This window comes from Callionymus lyra, chromosome 2, assembly GCF_982586985.1.
Source record: "Callionymus lyra chromosome 2, fCalLyr1.hap1.1, whole genome shotgun sequence".
NCBI classification, from domain to species: Eukaryota; Metazoa; Chordata; class Actinopteri; order Syngnathiformes; family Callionymidae; genus Callionymus; species Callionymus lyra.
Genome location: NC_141819.1, coordinates 42,595,489 through 42,623,133, shown reverse-complemented (window position 1 = coordinate 42,623,133; position 27,645 = coordinate 42,595,489). Strand labels below are relative to the sequence as shown.

The window sequence follows — 27,645 nt, the reverse complement described above, 5'->3', positions numbered from 1 at the left end:
GTAAAGAATGTCTTGATGACACGATCAGTGTAAAATGTTAAAGTCGTAAAATACTAATCAAATGTAGTGTTTTACAAAGTTGAACTAAAAAAAACCCCTCGGTGATCCTATGTTCATCTGGTTTTTTTTTGCTGACTATCTCCAGGTAAGAAGTTAAGAACTGATTGGCTTTGAGTCAACTTATCGTCAGCTGATCAAGCCCTCAAAGTTGGTTGAAAACACAAGAGTTGTGACTCCCTTCCTGCTTTACCAGAAAAGTAGAAGAGATGCAAAAACATGACCTTCAACCTTCTACACTGGAATCAACCGATTAGAGATCATGAATAAAACATGAAACAGGAAATACTTGAAAGTTATTTATTTATCTTATTTTAAAAAATCAACAGTGAGTTACATTTAAGGCTGTTGTGTTTGGCCTTCACACTAATCTTTATTGTAGCAAATGCATTTATTCATGTAAATTGTGTTTATTGTTTAACACTGCATATGTTATTGTTGAGTGGTTTTACTATTTTTATTCATTATAAGACTTAATCAGATTTGGAAAAAGCACATTTCACGAGTTTACTGTATATATATATATTTTTATTTTTCATTTATTACATTTTAATAATAGTCTAAATAAGTTTTGTATTACATCAGTATATGAAGTATTTATAAAAAAAAAAAAAATACATAATCAAATATATTTCAAAGGAGGTTTGAGGCACCAACTCTCAGATGACATATGTTTAACTGAATCAATTAGTCGACTAAAAACTGCCTTTTTACAATTTAAAGCCAATCCAGAGTTAGCTCGCTAAAGGCTGTGCCATGACTCAAAAGATTAATGTGGTATTAACGTTTTAAGAAAAAAATGGAATGCTTTGATTTAATTGTTGCCCCTTCTGGTACTTCAGATCGCTAAAGCGTTCACCAATGTCGTGGTGTTGTTGAAGACATGTGTGTAAGTCTTCAACACGTGTCTCTCTTTTCTGTTTGTTTTTCTCCATTCTGCTTATACAATTTGTTGATATTGTACTTACCAGTATGTGCCACTGAATGATGTACAAGCACTGTTAAAAATAAACTTTTACTTTTTTAGATAAAATAGAATGTTTAGAAGAATTTTGTTCTTCCCTTCCACTAATAAAACACTGAGAACTTGATCGTTCTCATGACAAGTGACTTACAGCAATTAAGAAAATCTCTTTCTTATGATTGGCTCTGACAAGTAAAAATGATCGCAGAGGTTCATTGTACAGCACAACCATAGCCACAGTCCAACAAACATGTGCCCTCGAACAGCGACGGCAAGCGAGGATCCATCAAGACAGCAAAGACCACATTAAGACTATAAAGCACAAATACATCTCCTGCTCCACGTCCACAGCCCGACTTCTGCTGCTCCCGCACTGATACCGCTGATCCCCCTGCGCTTTGACAAGGCGTAATAAAGCCCGTATGAAGCGCTGCATTGTGTGGGGAGAACACAATGTTGCATGCTGAGTGCTGTGAGAAGGGCGTACACCAGTGGGTCCCACGGCGCAGCAGCACACCAGGGCCTATAGCCGAGGAGTGCCGAGCATGCTAATGAGGTCATTATGTTATGCCTCTCCCTCCATCCTGCTTTTGCTTTACAGTGTCGGAGGAGGACGGGGCACCCCTGGTAATGCAGCCGACCACAGATGTCACATATGGCACAATGAGAAGACTAAATGAGTCGCACACAGATAGACGGGGCGACGCTCCATATTTCAGCTAGCATCAAAAAGCGGCATCAGCGATTTGCATAAGGTGAGGCCAGAGATACATAAACAGGGAGGGCGGCCCACATTCATTTGCTAATTGTTCCTGCTGTGTATTTAATCAGCAGCCGCACAGGATTCCGTTTCCTTTTCATCCGTTTACGCAGCCGCTTTTATTTACGACTGACAAAAGTCTTGACGGGGCGAAGTATCAAGCGCATGCAAATGCAATTACGCAACATTTGCATAACCGTTAACTGTAACAGCCAGATGGCGAACAGCGGGCATTATGAGAAAACGGGCCAAGCGCCATCTTGGCTGTGGAAGACAGCTGGCAGACAGGAATCAGCCATTTTGTGAACACGGGTTTTGCTGCCAGGCTGAGGCGCCTGTCTTCCATGTGTGGCGGGAAATTGGCAAGGCGGATTCGTCGGCTTTAAACACCCAGCGTGGTGGAAGCAGCGGCAGCTAACGCAATGACAGTGTGATCACGGCTTCGGTTGAGGGCTGCCACGGGAGATCAGCTACAGAACAGTGTTTGTGCTCCACTTTACACAAAAACACATACTAGCTCTGAGCTGGGATGTATTCTCATCATAACACTGGCATCAGCAGGGATTGTTGCTGCTTTTGTTATCACACTTTTATTTTACAACAGAGGTGTATACTATATTCTACTGTAACTACTAGTTCATTAGTTACGTTCTGATGAAAAAAAAACCACATTAAACAAAATCCTTAAGTAGCAACCATTTTTTTCATTTACAGCATTCATTTAACAACATTGATTTGAACTTTGCTTACTCAACATTGCACATAATGTGCAATCCACCCCAACAGCCTACAGTAACTGTGACCTGAACAGTTCCTATAATGCTTTATAGCATTTCCATTTTATCTGCTGTTCAAAAAAATCACCTCTTTGTAACAGTGTGAACAATGACAATGTTGTCCATGGCTGCAGCTTACAACATGGAAGGGGAACTGGGATATAGGTAGGTAGGTAGAACTTTATTGATCCTCAGGAGGTCTCCTTCGAGAAATTGTTTTATATGAAATATATATGATATGATCTGAATTAATATGTTTTGATTCTGTTCATTCAATAGATTCAATTTGAATAGAAATGTGATTTAATAGAAATTTGTTAACGACATTTTCATGCGAAAGATTGTGATTCTTCAGTTGTCCTGTGCTGGCACCGCTACACAAGGATTGGTAACTCTATCCCACCTACGTTGGGCGAGAGTTGTGACACACCCAGCCAACCTGTTGCGGACCTAAAAAACTATTTATGGAATTCAATCAACCTTTGTATGTTTCTGGACTGTAACTAAAGTACACAGAAACACAGGAAGAACATATAAACTCCATACAGAAAGGCTGCAGTTGCCCCAAACTGGAATCTTACCTGCAACTTTTTAGCTGTGTATGTTATAATGAAATGGTCTCACTCAAATACAATCAATAGTGTGTCAAAGATCAACTCACCGACTGTTTGTTTTCATGTGTTCACTGCCGGTCCGGTGGTCTGGCCTCATGTTCATGGATCAGGAATGTTGGTACAGTTCACGGGTCTGTATCGTAAAGTTCCTCCATCCGGGTAGCCATCATCAGATCGGATTCTTTTTCTGTTCTTGGGTGGCCTTCAAATGTTGTTGCCAAAAAGAGGACAGCGAGTCCCATTACGTGAAGGACTTGTGAAGGAAAGTCACAGACGGGAAGAAGCTGGCAGCCAACAGGTACAACGAGTGGCCTTTTTGACTCTCACTCAATTAGCCAGCATTCATTTCAGCAGCTGCCTTGGGATTTGCTGTGGACAGCCGTAAGTGGACTTCTGGTGCTGTATCCACACACGGAGCCAGATACTTTCCACCTCATCCACCTGATGGATCAATACTGCACTTCCATATCCTCTGATGGGAGCTGCTTCAGTGAAGGTGAGAAAAATCGGAGGCAAAAAAGACAGCTGTGTGTGATGAGAGAAAAAGTTCACATTGTCCTTTCATCCTGGCTCAAGAGATCTCAGGAATATATTGCACAAAGAGCCAGAACGTGGGTCTGGGCCGACACTTCCTGTGCATGAATCCTGATTTAAACGGTGAGGTTGAATGAGTAATGAGAGGAAGTAGCACGGATGAATCATTGCCTTTGATGCTCATTCTTCTTCCACTTCACTCTCACTCTCTGTGCCTCTCTGACAAACTTTTATCAAGAGGTGTTGAATGAAGCAAAAACTCCCTCCGGCTGAACCACACACACACTTTTCTGTCTTCCTCTTTGACGCACACATGTGCATGTTCTGACTAACACACACAGTGTGTGGGGTGGTTGCAGGGTTACGGTCGTGGCCCAGGCTGGTGCTGAAATTGTAGGAGAAAGATAGAAAGAGTGATGGAAATGGGAGCAGTGGTGGTGGTGGTTGGTCCCTGGGCTCCGAGGCCTGCAGGCAGTGCTGGGCAACCTCTGCTAGCCTCTCTCCTCCATATTGATTTCTACTGCCCCGCGCTGCTCCGATCTGCTGTGGATGCTCCTAGCCGGCGGGGATGAGAGCTCAGCTAACCATCATCACCTGCCTCTATCTTGGCTCGGCTGGCCCAATCTGCCAACTCTGCCGCAGCTTCCTGGCCCCTACCGGCTGCTTGGGACCCTTGAATGCGGCGCCAGGGCCAAGGGAGGACGGCAGCCAGAGAGCCTGTGGCAATGCACAGCTGTCTTCACCTGCCCGGGTTCACTCGCTTTCAACAACCTCCTCGAAATCCTTCCATCCTTCTCTCCTTCCATCTTTCCACCCACTCTGCTTCTTCAGTGTTTCCTCATTCTCCGATCCCTGCTTGACACAAACAGACAGAAGAAAACAGATGAATCTCCACTTATTATCTCAAGCCTATGCTTTAAAAAGATGCTAGCATGTTGGTAAATGAATACATTAAATGTAACTGTATTTGGCAGAAACATTTGGAAGGTGATTTACAACAATTAATATTAGCATCCAAAGAGTAAGTAGTATGAAGAAAGAGAGGAAAGTACTTAATTTGTTTGTTTTTTATATATATATATTTTCCCTGCAGAGCTGAGTCTTCAAGATGTCTAGGCAGGGAACACATCATTCCTTAAACTGCAACTTAAAATATATATATATATATATATATATATATATATATATATATATATATAATAAAACAAATTAAGGTTTTTTCACATCATCTTTTGAGTTTATTAATTATTAAATATACAGTTGTAAGAACCTGGTTTAAGCAGGTGTCCTAAACCCTTTCGCACCACGGACCAGTTTAATATCAGGATTATTTTAGATTCAGAACATCAAAAATAAGATGTCATGACGAGCAAAAACACTATCTATGGATGGCCATGGATGAGTTACATTACTTCGGAAATCTGTCTTCTTTACTAAATAACAATAACAATTTAAATAAATGCGGTGGTTGGAAAACACTGGTAGTGCAATTGTTCCCAAAGTGGTGGATGTTACCCTTGAGCGTGTGCAGTGCAATGACAGAGGTGTGGGACAAGTTTGAAGAAAATAAAACATGGAAAAAAACAAACAAACCAATAAAGAAAACGTGTTGTCACCTAGAGCCTGAACTGTTTTTTTTATAGACAATTCTTACTGTATTCCTTTCTATTTATTTCAAAATGTTTAATTATTGTAAAAAATGTAGCCTTCTAGGAAAAAAAACTCATCTATAGGTTGTTCCTGGCCACTTCGTCTATCATTCAGAGGGATGTGAAGGAATGGAAATATTTTGGCGGGGCTCAATAGAAAGTTTCATGGAGAAAACATCTCAGCTTTTGTGCCATCTCAAAATATTCAGATGGCTTCAGTGGGCCTCTTCTTATGATAATAGCATTTCTTTGAGGAATCTGAAGCCCATTGTGTCCTTCAACTGAGAAACAGCCTTGGCCAAATCCAACCCCCCTACCGCTCTGACCGATCCAACAACACAAACTAGCTTCACTGAGGCCACCACAGAGCCTTCTGTCCACCTCTCTGTGGGCTTAAAAAAGTTGCTAAACTAAAACCCACAGGCCGCCTGCCAAGGGAATAGAGAAGTAAAATGCTTGAGTTTAGAGTTGGTGGGGTGGGAAGTCTTTGGAAGTGAGAGCTGTAGGGGCGTGCAGATGTAGAAAAGGGGGTTACACTGTTGGGACAAGGAAGGAAAGTTCAGGGAGAGGGGGGGGGGGTTGGTTGAGTTAGGAGGATAGGGACTGGGGGAGCGGTGTCTCGGACACAATAATACTATTCATTGAGCTCAGACATGGGTGTTAACTCCCCTCTGACCAAGTACAATGGAGCTCTGCAGCGTTCAGGCAGCTTTGGTGATATTGTTAGTTCAGAGCAGCGCTCAGGCTGCTGCAGGAAAGAGTGGCTGCATTGTCGCCGTCAGGCACGATAGATGGAAGAGGGTTTGAGAGGTGAAAAGCAAAGAAAAGGAGAACAGCCCGTTTGTCTCTCCAAGTTGGAAAAGAAGGGTTTTTTTTTTAAAGAAATTAAAGTGTCCTTGCAGCATGAGGCTTTTACTTGACATTTTACAACACTGAAGATAGTAGGTTCTAATTTGGCAAGGGAATATATGTTTTGTTGGTAATGGCAAATAAATATAAATTTATGACTTTATGACAAACTTCCGCCTATTACAGAAAATGATCAGAACTTTTTTGATTTCTGTGTGAAGATAGTTAGCTAAGACACTTAGCACTGATTGCTTCTTATGGTGAGCTGGCACACAGCCTACCATAAGCCTACCGTCATCACTGTGTGGTTCTTATGAAACGGTGAATTGGTGATTTTTGGATAAAAATTAAGATAAAAGTCAAGAAAAAAAAATGTTCTTGTTGTTTTATATATAAACCAATAAGCAATTACCCCAATAAGGGAAAAGGCTCTAGAAAATGAATACAGATACAACAGCTTCAAAGATTTATGACAAACTTTTATATTCTAATAACATATTTAAATGTAATTAGGACTTTCCTTGCCACAATCCTGGGATGCTTGAATGATGTTGTGATCGCTTTAACGGCACTGAACCTGCTTTTATGAGTAACACTTTGTTTGTTTCCCCCATGATAAACTATGACCGCCTGTTTCTATAGCAACCTCGGATACCTGTTCCGAAGCACTTGTGTATACCTGTGTGTTTAGGTGTGTGTGTGTGAGTATGAGTGCTTTAAAGAAGAGACAGAGATTTGGAGTCAGACATGATCCTAAAAGAGCTGCTAAAGTAGGTTTTGTTCCAGCAGTTGATTGGTTGGCCAACACTGTAGAGAGGGAAGTTTGTGGCAGTCAAACACACTTAACCGTCTTCTGTGGTAAGAATAAAACAGCCTCTGTAGATAGAGAGTGAGGAAGGGGTGTGAGGTGATGCTGTCAGGCAGGCAGGGGCAGGCCAGGGCACAGCTCTCCTAGGGGGGCTAATGCCCTGCGTAGTGGCCGGGGTAGTGAGGGTACTGCTCTTTGTCCCCAGATGGAGGATTACACTGGTTTACCAGCACGGACAATGTACCCCCCTCCAGGGATGGGAGGACCAACCTGCTCTCTACCAATGATAGGGGCAGTCAACTGGTCACTAACTTCATTAAGGGCAGAGAAAGTAGCCAGAAGAGAGAAGGCAGAGGCCGTGCCCTCCGATAGGAGGGGGCATCAATTCAGAAAGTGAGTCCATGAAGGTTTCTTCGCTGCAGGATTTGAAGAGAATGATAAAAATGTACTCAGTTCTGAGGAAGAGTTGGCCAGAGGGTACAATACTATCTGAAATAAACACCACTTTAATGTCACTTATGTGGGCATGCGTGACTAGAATGGCAGCATCCTGACATACCAGAAACTACAAAAACAATGTAAATGTTAGTGGTTTATTTAAGATTTTGTTTAATTTCGCTGAATGAATGAATGAAATACTTTATTTATAAAACAGTCATTCAACGTGACTTTAAATGGTCCAATCAGACAGTGACGTCGACAATTTGTTACACAGTTTTCAAGTCAATCTGCGGTCACTGTCATCTTGTAAATGCCGTCTACAGGTGTACGACTTTCTGGTCTGACAATGCTTTGTGATGGGCTGACATGTTCGGGTTATTACATTTTATCATACATAAATTAGTAAGACCGAGAAGATATTTGTATTAACATTTTAATCATTTAACTGTTTGTTGAACTGTTTAAGATCTAAACCATATTTTGAGCAGTTTCTATATGTGAAAGTCTGTTTCTGGCTGGGTGTGTAAGTCACTTTTGGCCTCAAGAGGACAATGGATGAAATTGCAGTTATTCACATTTCTGCATCGAATTTTCTGCAACCTCGAAAGGGTTTGTTAAGCATTGTTTTGTTTGAAAATTGGATGACACCGATTCTACAAGCACTCTTTAGCAAGGAAGAGTTCTATGATGCAAATGAGCTTCATTAGAAGATGAAAAGAAAGCGGCTGTTTATCAACACCTATGCAAGGGTGACGGCATATGATAATTTAATTAGTGCAGATTTTAATAGAGGATATTTGGGGGACAGTTAGGAAGGCGGGTTCATTTGTCCGACAGATATGAGTCTGCAACACTTAGCAACTGGGATTTGGCAGCACTGTTGATTGAACATGCCAAATCCCATTTGTCGAAGGGCTGTTCGTGTTTGTATCGACACTCTGTCACCTTGTGGCTGTACGAAAGGAGACCCCAGTAAGTGTGTGGATGCATGTGTGTTGTCTGAGCAGGTAGGTTGGTATGTCGTTTCAGGGGTGCGATAAACTGCACTGGCTGTAACCTATATGACACCAATCTCTATCTGTTCCTACTTTCTTTCTTATGGCTTCCCCAGTTTTCTTTTTTAACAAAAAAACTGACAAAAAGTGTCTTTCCTCACACTTTCCTCAAGTGAATTCCTTGATTCCTCTCGTCCCTCATGGTGCGAGCTGCCAGAGAGGAATGCTCAGTAGCTCTTCGAATTTTATTGATCTTGAGAGCAGGTCGGCCAGGGAGTTGGCTGGCTTCCTCTCTCTATCACTTCTCCCTTCGTCTCACCCTCATCCCCACATCACAACTTTTTCCACTGTCCACAGTCCACTCGTTTCCCGTCTCTGCTTCATTTATCAAGGTTAAGGAACTCTTATAAAAAAAAGAAAAAAAGGGTTGGCTGGTTGATATCCGACTTCATGAAAAAAAGCCCTCAGGCCTCTCAACCAGAAGAAGATGCTCTTTGCTTGACCCAAGTGAATACAAAAACACACTCTGTGACAGGTTCCCATCAGCATCAATTTGCAACCGACTTTCAGTCAGCCAATAGATAGAAGCACATTTCCAGTCACAACAAGAAAAAACAACGATACGACAAAACATTATGTAGTGACTTTTGAAAACCTCAAAATAGATAAAACCTTATTTAAATAAACTGATTTGTGAGCTCAAATTGACAAGACCAACAACCAGGACTGCAGTTTTCTTACAAAGACTGATTTCAAGGACAATATTGATGACTGGCTCAGGCTGTCTTTTGTGAAGGCGTGTTTTGGTTGACAACAGCTCCACTTTCAATGTTATTATCTAACATGAAAAGAAAGAATATTCAACATACTATAGTCAGTTTTGAGGTATAGTCACTCTGGTAATTAAGCCAAATAAGTTCAGGAACAAACCAAAAAATTTGACCCTAAGTGCATCCTGCAAAAATAAAGACAAAAATCTTTCCTCTTAAGGGAAACTAACTATCATTGGTCAATAGAAGTTCAACACCAGTATATAACATGCCAGTCAAGATCGTGATCCAAACAAAACGTATATTTATTCTAAATATCTGTGCTAGAAAAGGATGAGTCTGATTGTGATTGTGATTAAATGATCTCTGTTTTCACCTCCCTAACCGAACACTACCATCAAATGGCTTTCCTTTGAGTTTCTGATGAGTTTTAGTTGTTTACTTTGATGATATAAGTTTATTAACTTAGCTTTAAAATGGTTCACATAAAACCACATAAAATTAATTTTATTTTGCTGAGATCCTTTCAGTAAATGGCAACATTCCGTTAACCTGATGACATAACAGAGAGCCAGGTTTAACAATTCACTAGAAACACACTTCAACTTTACTGAGTACATTTGTGAGCCAAATCTACTCAGTTACATATTTCTTTCAAATTGACCAGTCAACAGAACTCAATTTGATTTGTCTGCTACAATGCAACTAAAAAAGCACCAAGATAGTTTCTGCCAAGGAGCTTGACTCAAGATTTGTGTTGACTGGTGGCAGAAATCTAGTCCAAACAATTGGTGTCAATCTTACTCCACAAGGGGCAAAATCTTTTACCACTCTTGGTTGCAGGCTAATAAAAATGTATATTTACCATCCTGCCTATAACAGGAAGTATGTATCTGATTAGGAAACCATTTTTTTTATTCTTGGGGGCTCAATCTTTCCAAACTATCTCTGGGTCTGTCCTCCTTTACCATAAGCAGATTCTGTTGACATCAGTTTAAAGTTACAGCGGTCATTAAAAATATGTATATATTTGATCTTTTATTGATTCTGACTATCTTAAATGTGTTTTTTTTTTTTCAAAAGATGGTATTTTCTTCACATTAGCACGTGGCATTTGTTCAAGTTCACTCAAAACAAACCTGTTAACCATTGAAAATTAGTCAAACACATGATTTTTTTTTACCGTTATCTGGAGGTCTGTACTAGAATATAACTCCAAAATTAAACTGGTCAACGGTGCGAAATGTTGAGGTACGCTGCTCTATAACATGTTGTTGAAAGTTGCTTTTATTTTAGAAATGTGATATTGTGATGTGTATGTGATTTAACAATTGTTTTAACTGACTGTTTGCTAGGGGCACAAATTTGATCTAATTATTAAAACTCTAAAATGTAAAATGTAGAAGGATACTTCCTGCAGCATATATTCCAAATCAATGATGTCTAGAAATACATCTGAAGGGAAACTTTTCTCCACAGATGGTTAATCCAGGCTCCATCAGTTTAATGGTTGTACATGCTGCTGCAGATGTGACAATAGCGGCCTAAAAAAACTGAGTAGTTACAATCCTACAAGACCTGTAGATTTGAAATAATTCAACGAGTTACTGAGTACGGTTTCTTTATTTCCAGCCTCTTAGGGAGCGCGGAGGCTATTGTCCCTGTTTGTAAAAGGACTGAAAATGGCTCTACATGTGGAGTACATCCTGTCTTCCATTGTTGCTGCTTTCACTCTCCCTGATAAAGGCCTGCATGCACTCCAGGCTTCGACAGGAAGGCAAATACACACAGCGGCGTGCTACAGAGCCATACCTTCCCCTCCCTTTGTGCTTCGTAATTGCCACAATGCATCTTCTCGTCCAGCTAATTAAGTGAGTCTTTCCTATTGTCTCCCAGTATACTATCACCACTTCACACAGCCGGAGAGAGAAAGAAATAGAGAGAGACGTAACAGCAAGTGATGAAGTGCGCAGAGGAAACAGGAGCACAAATAAAAGTAGTGGTGATTGACAAAAACACATATCAGATGAAAGATGTTTATCTCCTTACAAACAAATTTGTAGTATACCAGGCGTCCCAAGTTTGGGACTGTAGGACATAACGTGTGTTAGATTGCTGTACAAAATATCTATTTTTATGCATCAAGTTATAGATTAAAAAAAAAAACAATAAATATATTTAGAATGAACACTGGAAGAGGAAGTGGTGGTTACTAAGGTCTATTTCTTTTCTTTACTTCTTTGTTATTCTATTTATTATCATTACTTGTCTTTATCAGCTGAACTTGACTAAATGTTTACACTTCACTTGCATTTGCTTTGTTGATTATTTAGGTAGAAATTACTGGAAAACATAAAGTATATAAAGAATAATACAACAACAAAAACAATATAAATGATCAACTACAGCATTCATAGATAAAAGGGTTTGATCATATGCTAAAAGTGCAAATAAAAATATTCATTCAAGTCTGACGGTGGAATAATAAAAACAACTTGTCTTAAGGGCTGTGAATAGTTTCTTTAAAAACAATATATGTTGAAAATCTCAAGTGTTAACTATTTTATAGCTCTTGCTAAAACAAATTCCAACCGTTCCCAATAAATTCGATGAATAAATGGACAGTCGATTCTGGATTAGCATCTGGAATAGCATACATTTATAAAAAGATCTTTTCGTTTCTGGATAATATGAGATCACAGAGCTTGAATGAAAAAGTGTCGGAGGACTGAACCAGAATCTCGTCTACTTCGATCTGCTCCTGCCCCCGACGACCCCCTGGAGAATAAGCCACGGAAGATAGATGAAAGAGCAGCTTTCTGCCATGGCAAACTTCGGACATTGCTTCATTGGTACACATTTGCGGAATAAAGAGAAGTCAGACGGCTGCTTTGTCTCCCGTGTTCTTTAAATCCTGCTGTTGGAGCTCTTTGTGAGTCGGAGCAAAGAGTGCGGATGAGCTCAGACTGAATTATTAGACGACACATTCATCTAAATTCCACTTCACCTAGGAGTTGCTAACCACCCCCCAGACCATCTCATGCTCAAGTCCACCCGCTGACCTCTCAGAACCAGACATTCAACTGCAAACACCAGAACCCCCAAATGTCAACTTAGCTGATCCTTAATCACCCCTTTTTTTCTTCAAGCCCTTCCCACACTAGGCCTCTCGTCCAGACCATGACATACACAGACAGACTAGAGGGGTGACATCCCAGTGAAGAGAGGGAGATGAGGAGTAAGGGGGCTCCCTGCCTGGCTGCCCCCAGCACCCACACAATACAGCAGGGCATCTGGCACTGCCGGAGATACTGGTGGGGTGGGGTGGGGGGTTTGTAAGGACAAAGCATTACATCCCCCTTTTTGGAATATGATTATAGTTTTAAATCTTGCTGGCTTGTGCAAGAAAGATAAAGAGTAGGTGAAAGAGTACCTAATATTGTGCATCAACTGTTAAAAATACTGTCGGAATAATTTGAATAATTCTTATCTCTAACCTGATCTGACAATATTAATTTAATTATTATTATTATATTATTTTAACCGTTCCGAATAATCTTTCATTGAATATAAAACATTTGTATCGTCTCCAAAGAACATTTTGCAGTTAACAACTGAGACTTTTATTCTTATTTAATCCTTAAATTCTTATTTATGTATTCTATTTTATTTATTGTTGTTATTTAGGATTTTAACGATCGGAGTGAGCTGTGTGTGCTTTGATCTTTTCACTTAGTACTTTATTTGCACTTGTTTCTCAGTCAGTTGCTGCTTGGTGACTGGAACCTGAATTTCCCAAAGGAATTTTCCCAAGGGATCGATATAATTCTATCTATCTATCTTTTCTAGTGTGAAACTTCAAATATTGATTTGAGAAATATGGTCGACCTACTTTGAGAAAATTTCTAAAAACTTGCAGGTAAATTTGAACCAGGAACTCACTAACTAAACTCAAAGAATATTATATTTATATATATATATATAATATTTATATACATATGTAATTAAAAATGTGGGTACGGAACTGCATTTTTCTTTATAGAACAACGTGCCGATAATTTGTTGAATCATGGCAATGCTATGCGCCGGCCCCTACCGTTACTGAGGAGTTCAGACCCGCGTGTTTGCGTGCGTGCATACATAAAATAAATGAGCTGTGTATGCATTGTGTGAGTCCACAGGCCAAGTGTATATATTAGAAATGTGACTTGACCCTGACGGGCTGAGGCAGGGTCTCTGTGTCTCACTGGGCGTGGGAAAAAGGGGAGACCCCTTTTCACAGCCGCTCCGGCCGTTGCATTGAACCACCGAAGCCCCCCGCCATTGCCACCCCTAAACTTGCCTCTGTCGCTAATGCCCCCCTGCCCCTTCAGACTCCCGCCTTTCCCCATCCCATTCACATCGCAGCCCGCCGGCTTTTGGTGGAACCCTTCCCCTCCCTCCTTGTCACCTACTGCATCCCGTCAACTCTCTTGCAGCCAGTGAGGGAAGAGATGATCTTAGCATGGAAGCTAAGAAGTTGGAAAAAGAGTATTAAAACAATAACGATAACAATGTCTTGAGTTGTTTTAGGTAATTGATCAATAAGTTAGTTAAAAAAATAGGAATACATGGAATGCCAGGAGGGCCACAATTAGGTAATAAATAGCAATGTATCCATTGACAGAAAAATAAAAGAGAATATATTTAACAAAATACATTAAAGGAGGAAACTAGTATGAGGGAGGAAACAAGGAAGAAATACCTAAGCAGGGAAAATACCAGTTGGTAAAGAGTCACACACACACTCATACCTACGGACAAGTTCCAAATCAACCTCTGTATGTTTTTGGTAAAATATAAATTTAGAGAGATACTTTTTTGTAGGGGTGTAAGTAAATACAGATTAACTTAAATATCACGATATTCTTTTCCCAATACTGTATCATTATTCAACAGCACTGTATCAATTTTTTATTTTTTTTTTTATTTCTGGCTTTTAAATCTTTTTTTAATCATCATTTTTTATGGTTCATATTTCTATAAAGTTAATAAAAGAAATGTGAAAAAGAGTATCAGGACAATCAGACATGCATCTACGACCAGATGATTCACCTTATTCTTTTTTTCCTTCCCTCTCTTTCATATGTCCCCTCAGGCAGTCGACATTAATTTATGTTAACACCTCCTCCCCCATGAAAGTGTATTCTTTCCAGGAGATTTATTTCCTATCAAGCTACATAATACACCGAGTATCATTTGAATAAACTTTTAGGAAGATCTATTAATGCACACAAATCCAGGCAGCCCTCTAAAACATCACAAAGGTGATTGCCAAATTTGGAGTGTGCGGCGGGGAGTTTGTGTTTTGCCATTAGAAATAACTCCTGATGACACTCTCATTCACTCGTTTAAACGTTTAAATTGGTTTCATTTGTTTCTGATATGAGTACTAATATGCCAAGAATGTAATCTCCTCCTTGCTTTCAAATGTAATTTCAAGTTGAAATGAAGTGCAGGCAAGCTCCTGATGTTGAGCCACCCAGCTGTTGCACAAAGGCCTAGGGAGGAAATGTCGAGAGGCAGCTAGGGGGCAGTAGGAAAAAGGGTGAGAGTGGGGAGGAGGGACCCAAACACCTGAAAGAACTTCATCTCTGCTGTCCAACCTGCCATGACGATGTGTAGCAGTCGTTGAATTGGTTTCTCTGGAGTGGCGAAACTAGTCGACTGAAGATGAGCCCACATGAAAAACCTGAGCTCTGATTTCAGGATCAGCTGCTATTATATTATTTATGATATTTATAACAATTTAATTATTATTGTATCAGAGGGTCTTTTTAAACATGCAGGTCGAAAAGATGGATAAAAAAAGCAGTTTTGAAAAATTATGTGATAAATTACAAAACCTATGAAACATATTAGAAAAAAATGTACACCTATAATTTGAATAAACAACAGTTTACTTCATGGTCAAAGCTCTCGGACCTATTTTAAAGGCATTGCATTTGCATCAATCAAGTCTTTATATCTGGAAATTCTACCTGAAAAATTAAATCAGACAAAGTGGGGCATTATACACCGTTAACATTTATGATATAACCTCTACTACATATTAATTATGTCTGTATTCATGTACCTAGTTGTTTGAATCTGTTATGTTGGGTTTGTTCTAACAGTTTTCTGTGTGTGTCTATTTAACCTTTTCCAATACTACAAATGTATGTTTATCCTACAGTATTGCAATATGTCGATCGTTTACCCTGTATCGTGATACATATCGCCAGATTCTTCAAAACACACCCCTACTTTCTTGGGGTAAGGACACACGCAAAAGTAAAGAAGTAATGTTTTTCAATTTGACTCGGGTCACTGAGTACTGCGGGATCTGAAGGTCACGGCGGTATGAGAAAGGAAAGAAATGACAAACTGGTTGTCAGATTCTGTAAACCATCAGATTACTTCTTCCCTCCATTCTTTCCATATACATGAGAGTGCTCAGCTGTGGAAGCATCTGCCCACACTTTCTGTATGAAGGAGTGTAAGAAATGCACACACCATATACAGGTCCTGCGAGGGCAAACCCAAGTATCAATGCAGACGCATGTATGCCGGCTGTTATGAATACAAAGAGGGTGTGAACAGTGTCACTCTCGGATTGATGCGTCTCTCCATCAAATTTAGCCTGTAGCTATGCCTCCACTTCAAAACCTCCGCGTCCAACTGAAGCTTGTTTGCATTGATTGATCCAGTTTGTGGATATGATATTGACTAAGCAGACCGACAGCCCTCATCAAGTTGAAGCGGCGTGATGGAGGTGGAAGAGGTGGTTTCAAGCTATGGAGGAGGATGGCCGGCGGCAGTGAAATCTCCTCTGATCTCCTCTTGTCTGATTCTCAAACACCTCCTCTAGGGGGAGACGCTCATATAGAACTAGGCCAATGTCACAGAACACTCTCAAACCCTGCAGGGTGGGGGCCGAAAAAAAGAAATCACTTCTCCTCTGCGTCCCCTATGACAGACCTCAATCACCGTGAGGAAGCTTCACCTCCCTCTCCATCCTTCTATCGCTCCACTTTGTTCTCTGCAGGTGGTAGAAGACGCTCAGCCTGAGCAGCATTTATAGCCTTGATGAGCTTTTACAGCAGCAAAGCGAATCTTTTGACCTGTCACTCAAAGTTTGAGAGGGAAGATGAAATGAAATGTGGAGTGACACATATTTTGTCTGCAGACTGACATGCAAATCACTAATGCATATACAAGTGCAGTGTGCCACAAAGTGTGTAAGTTACAGTGTGGAGTAAAGACGAGCCGTAAGAGGAAATGTTGAACTGTAATGGTGAGGGTCTGTGCTCTTCAACTCCTCCTGGGTATTGAACTTAAGCTTCAGTAGTACATAGTATCGACACATGCTTTGTTTTTCTGTGCCAAGTTTTGGTACCCACACATTATTATGATTTGTACTCATTTTCTTTTGTTTGCATTGAATTTATGAAATTGGTATTTCAGAAAGTATCATTCAGGAACCGGTAATGAAGTCAAGACATCAGTAAGAGTACCGGTATCCAACATTTTCGGGGTGTGAGATCCAACCAATAAGGACAGAGCCGACTCCAGCTGTTTTTAAAGCTGAAGTCTGGACATATATTTGTTCCAGTTCTATTAAGTCAACCAAAAGAGTGGAAAAATCATTATAGCACATTATAATGCATTTATAAAGGGTTTATAGAAAACATTATGATGGTTTTTAATCATCAAACAAGTGTGTTGAAACTGTAAACAGGGTTTCTGTTTACACAAAACACGATTTATAACTTGATTTGATCTCGTCACTCAAAGAACTTGTTAGACATATTATTAATGTTTATTAAATTAAATGATGATACACTGAAATAATGATGACTTTAATACTGAGAAAAGTGTCAGTGTACTGTATAATGTTCTTATAAATAACACTTTATTTTGGTTCTTCATAATTTAAACATCTTTTCATGATATAATCTTGTTTTACCTTTTACCTGCTCTTTGTGTCCACTACATATAATAATGTATAACCCTTGTTCTAAAGTACAAGACATACATGATTATACACCACCATAACTTGTTTTATAAAGCCTTATAAATGTTTTCAAATATCTTGTTAAAAATATGTTAAGAATGCATTACACTATGTATGAGACCTTTATAGAATGTGTACCCATACAATTTATAATAACATTAACTGCTGAAACTATTGTCCATGATCATTAAATATAAACAGAATAAATGATTAATGTCAGTGTTACTGGACAATGTTACTTTCTATAGGTCCCAGTGACCTTAACTAAAAATATAGACTTCTTTTTTACTATACAATTTGAGTTCCCGCCAAGCAGCATTGAGGTATTTGGATGCTTCTAAGTGTGTCTTTTTTGGACGAAGACGACAACGACTAAGTGACAGTCTCTACAATAAGGTGGACATGCATTTCTGCCTCTAAAATTTAATTCCCTAATTTATCCCTTTAATTGTGTTGTGTTGTGTAATATTGACTCTGTGGTTATTAAGGCACAATAAACATACATTGTACCTATCAATTAATATCATAACATATGAATCAATAAAAACATCTTTTGATTGTTTTGATTGATCATTTTATAACCACATCACATAATGTATCCATTGACAACACATTATTAGCAGACACTAGACCTACACATTTAATGGATGATTTCCTACATTGATTTAATGCATGTCCATGCAGTGCAGCAATATAAAGTCTTAAACTGTTACCAACAGGAACTTAGAATTCTTGTTTTGACTTTATAGGAGTCATAATTGAATAGCTCTTTTAAAACGCTTTATGGCAAATGTTTGCTAAAAGGAGAAACAGTCAGACGAAATAATATATAGATTATCGGGTAAGAGAAGAAGAGGAAGACATCCACAGAGATTCGCAGAGGTTTTGATGGAGGACAAAGAAGATGATAAGTGTGGCTTAAAAGGAAGCACAAGTGGAAGAGGCTGACGGACTGATGGCAAATCCAGGAAGACAAAGAAAAAATGGATAAATATCCTGCATTTACCATACAGTATTTACCATCTGTGCCATTTTACAAAGTTTGGGTGAATTTATTTTGAAACACAATGTTAGGAAAATGCAAGAAACTAAAATAAAATTCACTGTAATTCATTTAAGCTACGAGAAGTGTTTTAGTTTATCAAGGTTGTGGTACTGCAAGTAACTTCCTGAAAGCTTTCTTATTTTACATTTTCATCAAGATTACATTTGTGTGTCGAAGTATATGCAGAATCAAATGCATCTTCTACAATCATTATAAAGAAGTCTTCTGAATTATTTGTCAGTCTTATTAACAAATCTTGGGTCTGTTTAACAACTCACCAGTGTGGTGAAGTTGATCGTGATGACCTTCTTTCTTCTCTTTTGCTGACAGTTTCACAGTCGGTTCAAATGTAGAACCGAGCTCCTGAGGGATGAACCTCTAGGTGGCATCTTTAGACTCCTGCAAGAAAAAAGGCAAATATTAGTTAAAGAGCCTAAGCATGTCTGCGATCATTGAGAAACAATCAGGTGTCATTTTTCTTTGTCTCTATTGTTAACCAAATGTGATAGAGCATGTAATGAATAAATAATGAATAATATAATTGGAAACCAAACCTTCAATTTACATGGCTTCCATTTATAAATGTGCTTCATGTTACTCAATCTTGGTTATGAAGTTGTTACCTTCTTGAAGCTGACCTCATTGTCTTGTTTTCATTTTGTTGTTTTCTTTTTTAAAAAAAAGTATTTGTTCTGGTTTATTGTCATATTTGGAGGTATTTTTAAGAAATTAATATATTCATAAATTACTGCTGAACGTCCTTAACAGGTCTAAAACCTATAGTTCATTTACGCATTGTACAGAAGCTGTTGCTAGGATACCATAACTCAGAACACACATGTTCAGAGAATATAGGTTTATCAAGTACATATGGTAAAATGACAATATCATAATATCGTCCAACGTGCTGAAACAACACAGCAGCAAAACAATCACATAAAAGGCGAGTTACAGTTTCACTTTGGCAGTGATAATCACGGCTAGATTGATGTTAGTGTAAGTCTCCACATCATGATGTGAATAAGGCCCGTAAGTCAAATAAAAGTTGGACCTGTTCTGTAAACACCATTATGCTGCACCGGGAAAATATACAATGGTGCCACATTAAGTGTGCAGCAATTTGAGCTGGGGATCCCACATAAACTGAAAGGAAAAATGTGCACTCAGACTCAATTCAATGTGAGAGAAAAACAAGATAACATGACGCATAACGCAGTCGGGATCTGGCTCTGGAATAATTGCTTCACTATGTCACTTTTAAAAGAGAAATCTGACAGACATCACAAAGTCAGACATTTACTTTGTCTAATTATTTCCACTTTGTTAACTTGTGTATTTGTATCAAGGTGGAACAACAGAAGGAGGTTTAGAACAAGACAATAGCAGGAGTGATGTGGCAGGTGCCAGCAGACCAGACTAGACGAGACTTGACTAGACTGCTCTCCATCTGGTGCGGTCGAGGGCCTCCCCCTGACGGTGGAGAGGGCCCAGACAGACACATATTAATGTGGGAAAAATCCAACGTCTAGCCACCCTCTCAGTCGCTCGCCAGACTGAATTTCAATCTCAAAAGGCTCTCACCATATCCTCCATTCATTACCCTTCAACAATGCATTCATTTGCACTGCGACTGGCTGTTGTATCAGCGTGGTACACATGACCGTCGTCACCAGGAATAGGATTCTTTATAATATGAGTCGAATGAAAAACAGAATTCTATTGCTTCATTTATAGTAACATGCCGTCCATTCAATAAAAGACATTCGAAAGACAAAGAAAACGGAATCTGTAAAATTGCTTAAATTGTGTCTTGTCTTATCCAAGCTAGCTAGAAGAAAAAAAACACATTAGTTGTCAAGACACAACTATCCTAAGACTAAAAGGGGTGTAAGAAAATATTCATATATGTTTAAGCAAAACATCACCATGGTTTATTTCTTATGATATATTCATTGGCACTGTAGCAATAAAAATAATAACAATAATAGTAATAATTATTTTAAATACTATTTTTTATCATAGTTCCATTATGGTTCATATCTTATTAAAGTGTGTGTAAAATAACATCATTACATCACAATAAATCATTTTTTTTAAATTATTTACAATTAAGATACAGGTTGCAATTTAAATGCAGCTGAAGGAACAATGAAGTCCCTAGGATCACGTCGATGACTGAGGACGAGAGGATACAGTTGCTAATGCAGCTTTTTAAACTGATGTTTTGACATATGTTGTTTTCAAAAAAAAGGCTTGCGTCTGAGTCTCGGACAATAATATAAATATACACATGCTTAAAATTTTCTGTCCGTCTGTTGGTGTGTTAGCAAAATAACTCAAAAACAGATTTGAATTTTATAAATGCTGACACATGACCACATTTTCTTTTGTGTAACGAAATACCATGTCGATCCACACATCATTTGAAGATTAGTCACTATAAGTAGAGCAGAACCATCCATGGAGATTATTGCTTTTAAATATTTTTCAAATGCTAAGATGTTCCTTTTTTAATATTACATTAATGAAGACTAACAATATTGTATGAATATATAGATTTTTTTTAAAAATTTTTTATAAATAAATATATATGTATTATTCAACTATAACCGACCTTCATTGTTGTACTGTACATTACACCATCTCTACAAGCAGATCAGTCCAATACTCAACACATAACATCTAAAAGCCCCAACACAACATTTCAGTCAGTCCTGGACAAGACATCCCACATCCATCCCAAAAATCTCCCATTCAAAATCACTTTATGCTTTTCTGATATACGATGACACAGAAATGACAGATGATGTAATGACAAAAAAGGCATGTTTGGTAAGGTGACAAAATATAGCGTTGTGTTTGCAAACAGAGGAAGAAAGAACAACTGCAAAGCTCTTCTCAGACAGAGTGGCTTAACTTGCTCTACATTGGTGACAATAGATTGTCTCAGAAGATACTCCCGTGTTAATAAGAGCATCAATCAGACAAATCCAGGGATCTAAGAAGATATCCCCTTCAGAACATGGCCGCCAGAACATTACCTTGATGACCTTCTCCGCATCCCCCTGATCTATGTGTATGGCTGTCAAGAATGCGTCAGACCACATGCTAAACCAGGAGAGAATCTATCACCATTAGCTTCATATCTCCAAAAATACATTCCCAATGTCACCACACCAGCAGAGTTGACAACGGTTGTGGTACATCATCACTATCATGAGGCTTTTGTGTGTAAAACAAGAAGACGACTAGTTCAAGAGCCATGACTAATGCAAAAATACAGTAATCATAAATAGATTGACACTTTGTAGGGCTCAAATTTAGCTTCACAACCTTTTTAACTCCTTACGAAATTGGAAGTCGAAGTCGAATTGAAGTCTTTTTTCAACACTAGTAGTGATGATGAGAAATGGAAGTCACAATAACAAAGAACACAATTTTTTTTTGATTGGTCCAATAAAATAATGAAATCACAAGGTCTCTATATACCATCAGCAGCATCTGTAAAGTGATGTTTTAACACCATCATTAAAAAAATGTATAAACTAGCGATTAATAAATTGATAATAAAAAATTTGTTTCAACAAACTTTACTTTTGAAACTGCTATCAAAACAATTTCTCTCCACATTTATTAAATGATGACTGAATTTTAAACGAATGTAAGTAAACATTAAAATATATTAGATAGCCCAAGTTAACACATGCTAGCCACAAACTAACCACAAGGGAGTTGACAACTTGCTTTACAAATAACCTTTCGCAGTTAGAATAAGTGTTAAATGGTGAATTCTGACTAGATTTTTTAACATATGTAAGTAAACATTAAATGATACTAGTTATCCTTCGTTAGCATATGCTAGCACAGACTGTCAACGACTTGCTTCACAAATAAACTTCCATGTTAGAAATTTAAATAAAAACAACAACAAATGTTAAAAGATGAATTTTGAATTCCTTTTTTGACAAATAATACTATAAAGCCTCAGTTAGCACATGCTAGCCACAAGAGGCTGTCGACATAACCTTCACAGTTAGACATAACAAAATAACCAGACAACTTAAAAATACCAACATGGTTTAGATTTACGTCCATAAGTTTATAATTGTAACATATTTGCAAAATGTGAGAAATGGATGTGGCTACTGCTAACCACGTGACTGCCAGGAACCCTCCAATAAGACGCGTCCTTCCGCTGCAAAAACGTGTCTGCATCTGATGGTTTTCAACATCCAAAAATACACTGACAGACAAGTGAGGATAATGTCCTCGAGGTGGAAGAATAAAATAAAAAAAACGTCTGACTCGCTGTTCAGGTGCCGCACATCATCATCATCATCGGCAGCACCAGTGAGCGGGTTGTCACCTCCAACAGTCCAGAACATCACGTCTATTTACACATGCACGAATCATCACCAGAACCCGTCCATTAAGAATGAATGAGTCGCTGATCGGGGTGTTCGTGGACCCCCGCCGCGGGGCTCCCGGTCCTCCGTGTAGCCAGCATCCCTTCGGTCCACGCGGGGCTTCGGCAGCCTCCATCGCTCCGGGTAACGGCTCGTTCCAAACGTGATGTCTGAGGAATTAGTTTTTACTTTCGGTTCTCTAGCTTTATGATATGACATTAACTCATACAGCTAGATAACCAAAGAGAAAAACTAACCCACGTCTCTTAAAGGGGCCGCTGCGCGTCGCTGCGTGTTGTGGTGGTCACATGGAGACATTCTCTCTCCTCGCGCCTCTCTCCCTCCCTCTCTCTCCATCCTCTTCCTCCTTCCACCTTTCATCGTTGATCCACACAACTTTAACACTGACCACGCGTGATGCTTTAGTTAATGTCGCCGGTATATGACGCATTAAACGCTGAGAGAAACAACGGTGACGCCCTCACGCGTCAAAATGGCTTTTAGATTAAAATAAAATGTTAAATTAAATCACCAAAAGAGGATTAATAAATCTATACAAAACATACAACTCTCTCCTTATCTTTCCTGGAATACATTCTTATCTGATTAAGGACAACTTTAATCACATATAATGGCGTTATGATAACTTATTAGTAATATTTTTCATCAGGGTTTCCAACTCCCTTGCCCTACTCTGCGTGTATTTATCATTACTCCATTCATGATAATGTTTATTGTATTATTATTTTATTTATGAATATAATTGTTGTTGTTTTTTATGGTATGGCAATGGTTGATTTTGTAAGCTGCCGTGGAAACTTAAATTGCCAAAATTAGGAAATGTAAAAGCATATCTTGCTCATACAGAATTCATAAGTGGCTATGGTACCGTTGATTCTTCGGCAAAAGGTTATACAATCCACTCAATTGCGTTGTTATTATTAGCGCCTTTTAAATGCTTAAATATAACAGGATCCACAAATAATTGAAAAAAAAGCAAAACTACTAACATCTCCAAAATCTGCTTTGGACTCGTAACAACCCAGAATTATGAAAAAATAACCAGGTTCAGTGTAGAGAGGGTACAAAACCGTAATAAAGTAATAATATTACGATATTTATCTTGCAGGGTCGCATGTGGAAAATATTTTAATTGAACTTCATCCTTGCAAAAATATATCACTATACTACAAACACGACTAAAGAAACAAACAGCTACTTACCCATTCTTGTATGTATGTAAAAGCACAAAGTTAATCCATAAACTCAACGTCTTTGATGTTAACACTCGGCTCCCTCGAGTGCGTTTTCCACGCTCAATATGTATCCCAATCTTGCGGGAACACGTTCTCTAAGTGTCACCAGGAAAGCTGGTAAAGATGGAATATAGGGTAGAAGAGTGAGGAGAGGAGCTGTGGGTATCAAGAGGAGGGGTGGGTGGGGGGTGTCCTCATATTTTAGCATATTTATTGGAACACATGGGTGAGTTCTACTCTAGCATTTCATAAAGGCCTTCATTATCACCATCCTTTCTAAAAACAAAATTGAGGTCTTACTGTATATAATCATGCGTATAATATGATGTGAGGGTCCATCCGTAAAAAAAAATCAGCTAAATATCAAAGCATATGGCGAACATTATGAAAATCAATGCATAGAAACTATATATAAATATATGTTTTATATACATGTCTACACCCCTCAATAACATTGATGCACTCTATATTGCATTGATACACAAAACTTAATGAAGAAAATACGTTTTATATCTGTGTGTAAATCCAAACGTTTTTATATTAATCTAATATCTGTTTTGTTTTTTACAATACTAAAGAAATAATAATAAATATGAAAATAAGAATGAATATGAATGAAAATAGAATAAAAAAAGAACATTGTACTATAAGTGTGTGTGCGCGTGTGTGTGTGTGCGTGTGTGTATCTGTTTGTTCGTGTGTGTGTGTGTGTGTAAAAGAGAGACCCACAGATTAATTTATGTTATATAAATGTGTATTATATTAGACATTTCAAACACTTGTCAGATCACCCCATCACGCCCCCTGCAGCGTCACTTCCTGTCATATCGTCCGTACAGTACAACATCAACCCTGGTACATCAACATGCACCTTTAGCATGTTGCACGTCAAGAACAGCAATATGTATTTTTGTAGGAGCGAGTTTAGAATACTATTATAATTATTGACAATGTGAACACAGTTTTTTTTTTTTTTAAACGGTCAGAAATTATATTTATTCCTCACGACACGAATATGTAATCTCTGTCCTTGGTGCTGAATCACACACGCTGTTAAGATCGTGAATCTTAGTTTAAATAGTCCTTTACAATGAACTAAAACAAACAAACACAAATCTAATAAAATGTACCCACTCGTCATGAACGAAATTAAACCCTTCTAGTCGTTATTTGAAACAACACCCTGTAATATCATAGATACACAAACCAAAGGATATATTTTATATGCTAAAAATTCTCATTTCTATCAATAATAATAATAAATGTTCTAAACTCGAGAGTTCTGATGATGATATTGGGCCTGCACCTGTTGCACTGATTCAAGAAGAAAGATAGAAGTAAAGATTGGGGGAAAGTGAATACAGACAGACGGAAAGGTGTCATATTTGGGTTACTTATTACGTTTATAATTGTCAATATAGGCAAGGGCTCGTGGAAGTAAATTGTCATTTAAAATGTTTACGTATTTTTATATTTATTGGATTTTTTGACGTATTTCAACGAAACGTACAGTGAGAAACACACTGACTATAACAAGTCTTTAATGTATTTCTATTGTTGTTCCCGTCAATGGTTCATTAATTTCACACAGTTGCTGAGGAGAAAAAAAATCCCCGCAAACATGTGCGCAGATATAATCAAGAAAAGAAAAAGAGGGGTGGGTGGGAGAGAGAAAGAGTCCACATAAAGAATAGAAAAGAAAGTCAACATCAAGTTCAACAACGTGCTGGTGCTCATTAGCATCACAATAGTGTCTGGCAGCAACACAAGTCTTTCTCAACAAGAGACTGTGGCGTCAAGTCCCTCCACCTCCCGGTCGAGGGGACATTTTCCCAGGCTCGGCTAACAATCACACAACTGTTTGCTTTACAAACGGCGAATCGCGGGGGCCACTCCGCTCGCCACACACACACACACACACACACACACACACACACACACACACACACACACACACACACACACACACACACACACACACACACACACACACACACACACACACACACACACACACACACACACACACACACACACACACACACACACACACACACACACACACACACACACACAACGCCCCTGCTGCCACTCATCATTAGTTGGGCCACTTCAGTTTGTGACAATTGAGGGACTAACAGCGAGACAAAATGAAACCACTACAGCTGATGATTGTTAACGACCGAAAATATACTTACGAGACGCGGACCGTAAAAGCTGGACAGTGACGGTGAGAACTTCTGTTCTAGATCCCGGAGAAAGATAACTTCTCCCCCCGCAACATCCAACATTTCCTTCCCCAATCTAGGTGTTTTTTTTTCCAGGTTAGAAAGTCTGTGGCACCATCCTGGTGTCCATTGTTCGGTAGTTGGCACGCTTGACGCGTCACACTGGATGCACGCGCGCACGCAGGGGTGGAGCGGCGACCCTTGAGCGGCCGAAGCTGCATTCACACCCCACGACCTCCCTCCCCGAAAACCCCAAAAACTTGAGGGTGGTCAACGCACTTGATGTGTTAGGAACAAATATTACAGAAGTGATGTCATCACACTTTGACGCACATCGGCACGGTCACGCCTCGGACCGGTGAGTTTGGATTGACGGAACATGACGCGTCTGGTGTGCCAGGACCAGCCTGGACGCGATCAGGTTGAGAAGGTCAAAAGCAGAAGGTAGGACGAGAGGGATGCTGTTGCCGCATCCTTCCAGTGCATCATCTTTACGTCCAACATTCGTGTTGCGTTCACGGAACAGCGTGAAGAAGAAAAGAATCACCAGAGACACGCACAAAGGATAAAAAAAAGTGGTGAACGATGCCGAAAATGAGACGACTTGGGTGCGTGGAAAAGCTCACGAAGGACTGATGCTGCTGCAAGCACCGGAGCAGATCTAGAAATGAGCAGAACCTTTTGCGTGCTGACGTCAGAAGACTAGAGTGTCCGCTGGCCAATGAGCGCCCGTCTTTATCCACCGTGAGAGCGACACACTTTGAACGATCATTCAGTTATTAAAACGATATCTTAAATTATTGATATTGACTTATTTTATTTTCAAGTCCTGGAAACTATATTGTCTCTAAAACATCCACAATAAAATGCAGTTTTACTGAATTATGTGCACACATTTTATTTCATTTTATTTATGTATCGGTTCTATAAAAATAAAAACAGTAATTATCTTGTTTAGCTACGAATTTGCATCTTATTATATACATATATATTTATGTAAAATAATACTTTTTAAAAATACCGGACGACAAACTGTGTCAGCGTTAAAAGACGACATCTATTGGTGAGCATAGATACTGCAATAAGGCCCGACGGCCTTCACGCCACTTCTAAATTTTAGTGGATAAAATGGTGGCCTGTCTGAACCCATATTTGAAATAATATCGTGAATAAATGTACAACAAAATGTTTTTTTTAATAGGAGGAGGATACTGAGGACTACAATTGTATTATAACTTTCATGCCACACGTTGATCGTCAGAAGATTATTCCGACATCACGGTCTGTGTTCGTTCCATTTTTTAAGAATTAAATCCTAATACAGCATTTTAGTCTTAATTAACGCGAAACATTTTTTTTTCGGTGAGCAAATCAATATGGTATGTGTTTAAAATGTTTCGCCATCATAAGAAAACGTCCAACAATCCATAAACAATGAAGTTAATTGTTTACGACTAC

At 38.8% G+C, this 27,645-nt stretch overlaps 1 long non-coding RNA gene across 1 annotated transcript in view; it reads right to left on the bottom strand.

Moving 5' to 3' along the window:
- The window catches only part of LOC148087171 (uncharacterized), a 39,642-nt gene extending 12,719 nt beyond the window's left edge, over nucleotides 1-26,923 (bottom strand). Inside the window, exons 1-3 of the long non-coding RNA XR_015710557.1 lie at nucleotides 26,158-26,923; nucleotides 18,576-18,696; nucleotides 3,219-4,557 (exon numbers count right to left, since the gene is read on the bottom strand). This is a non-coding gene — a long non-coding RNA (uncharacterized LOC148087171). The remainder of the gene's footprint in view (nucleotides 1-3,218; nucleotides 4,558-18,575; nucleotides 18,697-26,157) is intronic.
- Nucleotides 26,924-27,645: the final 722 nt, after the last annotated feature.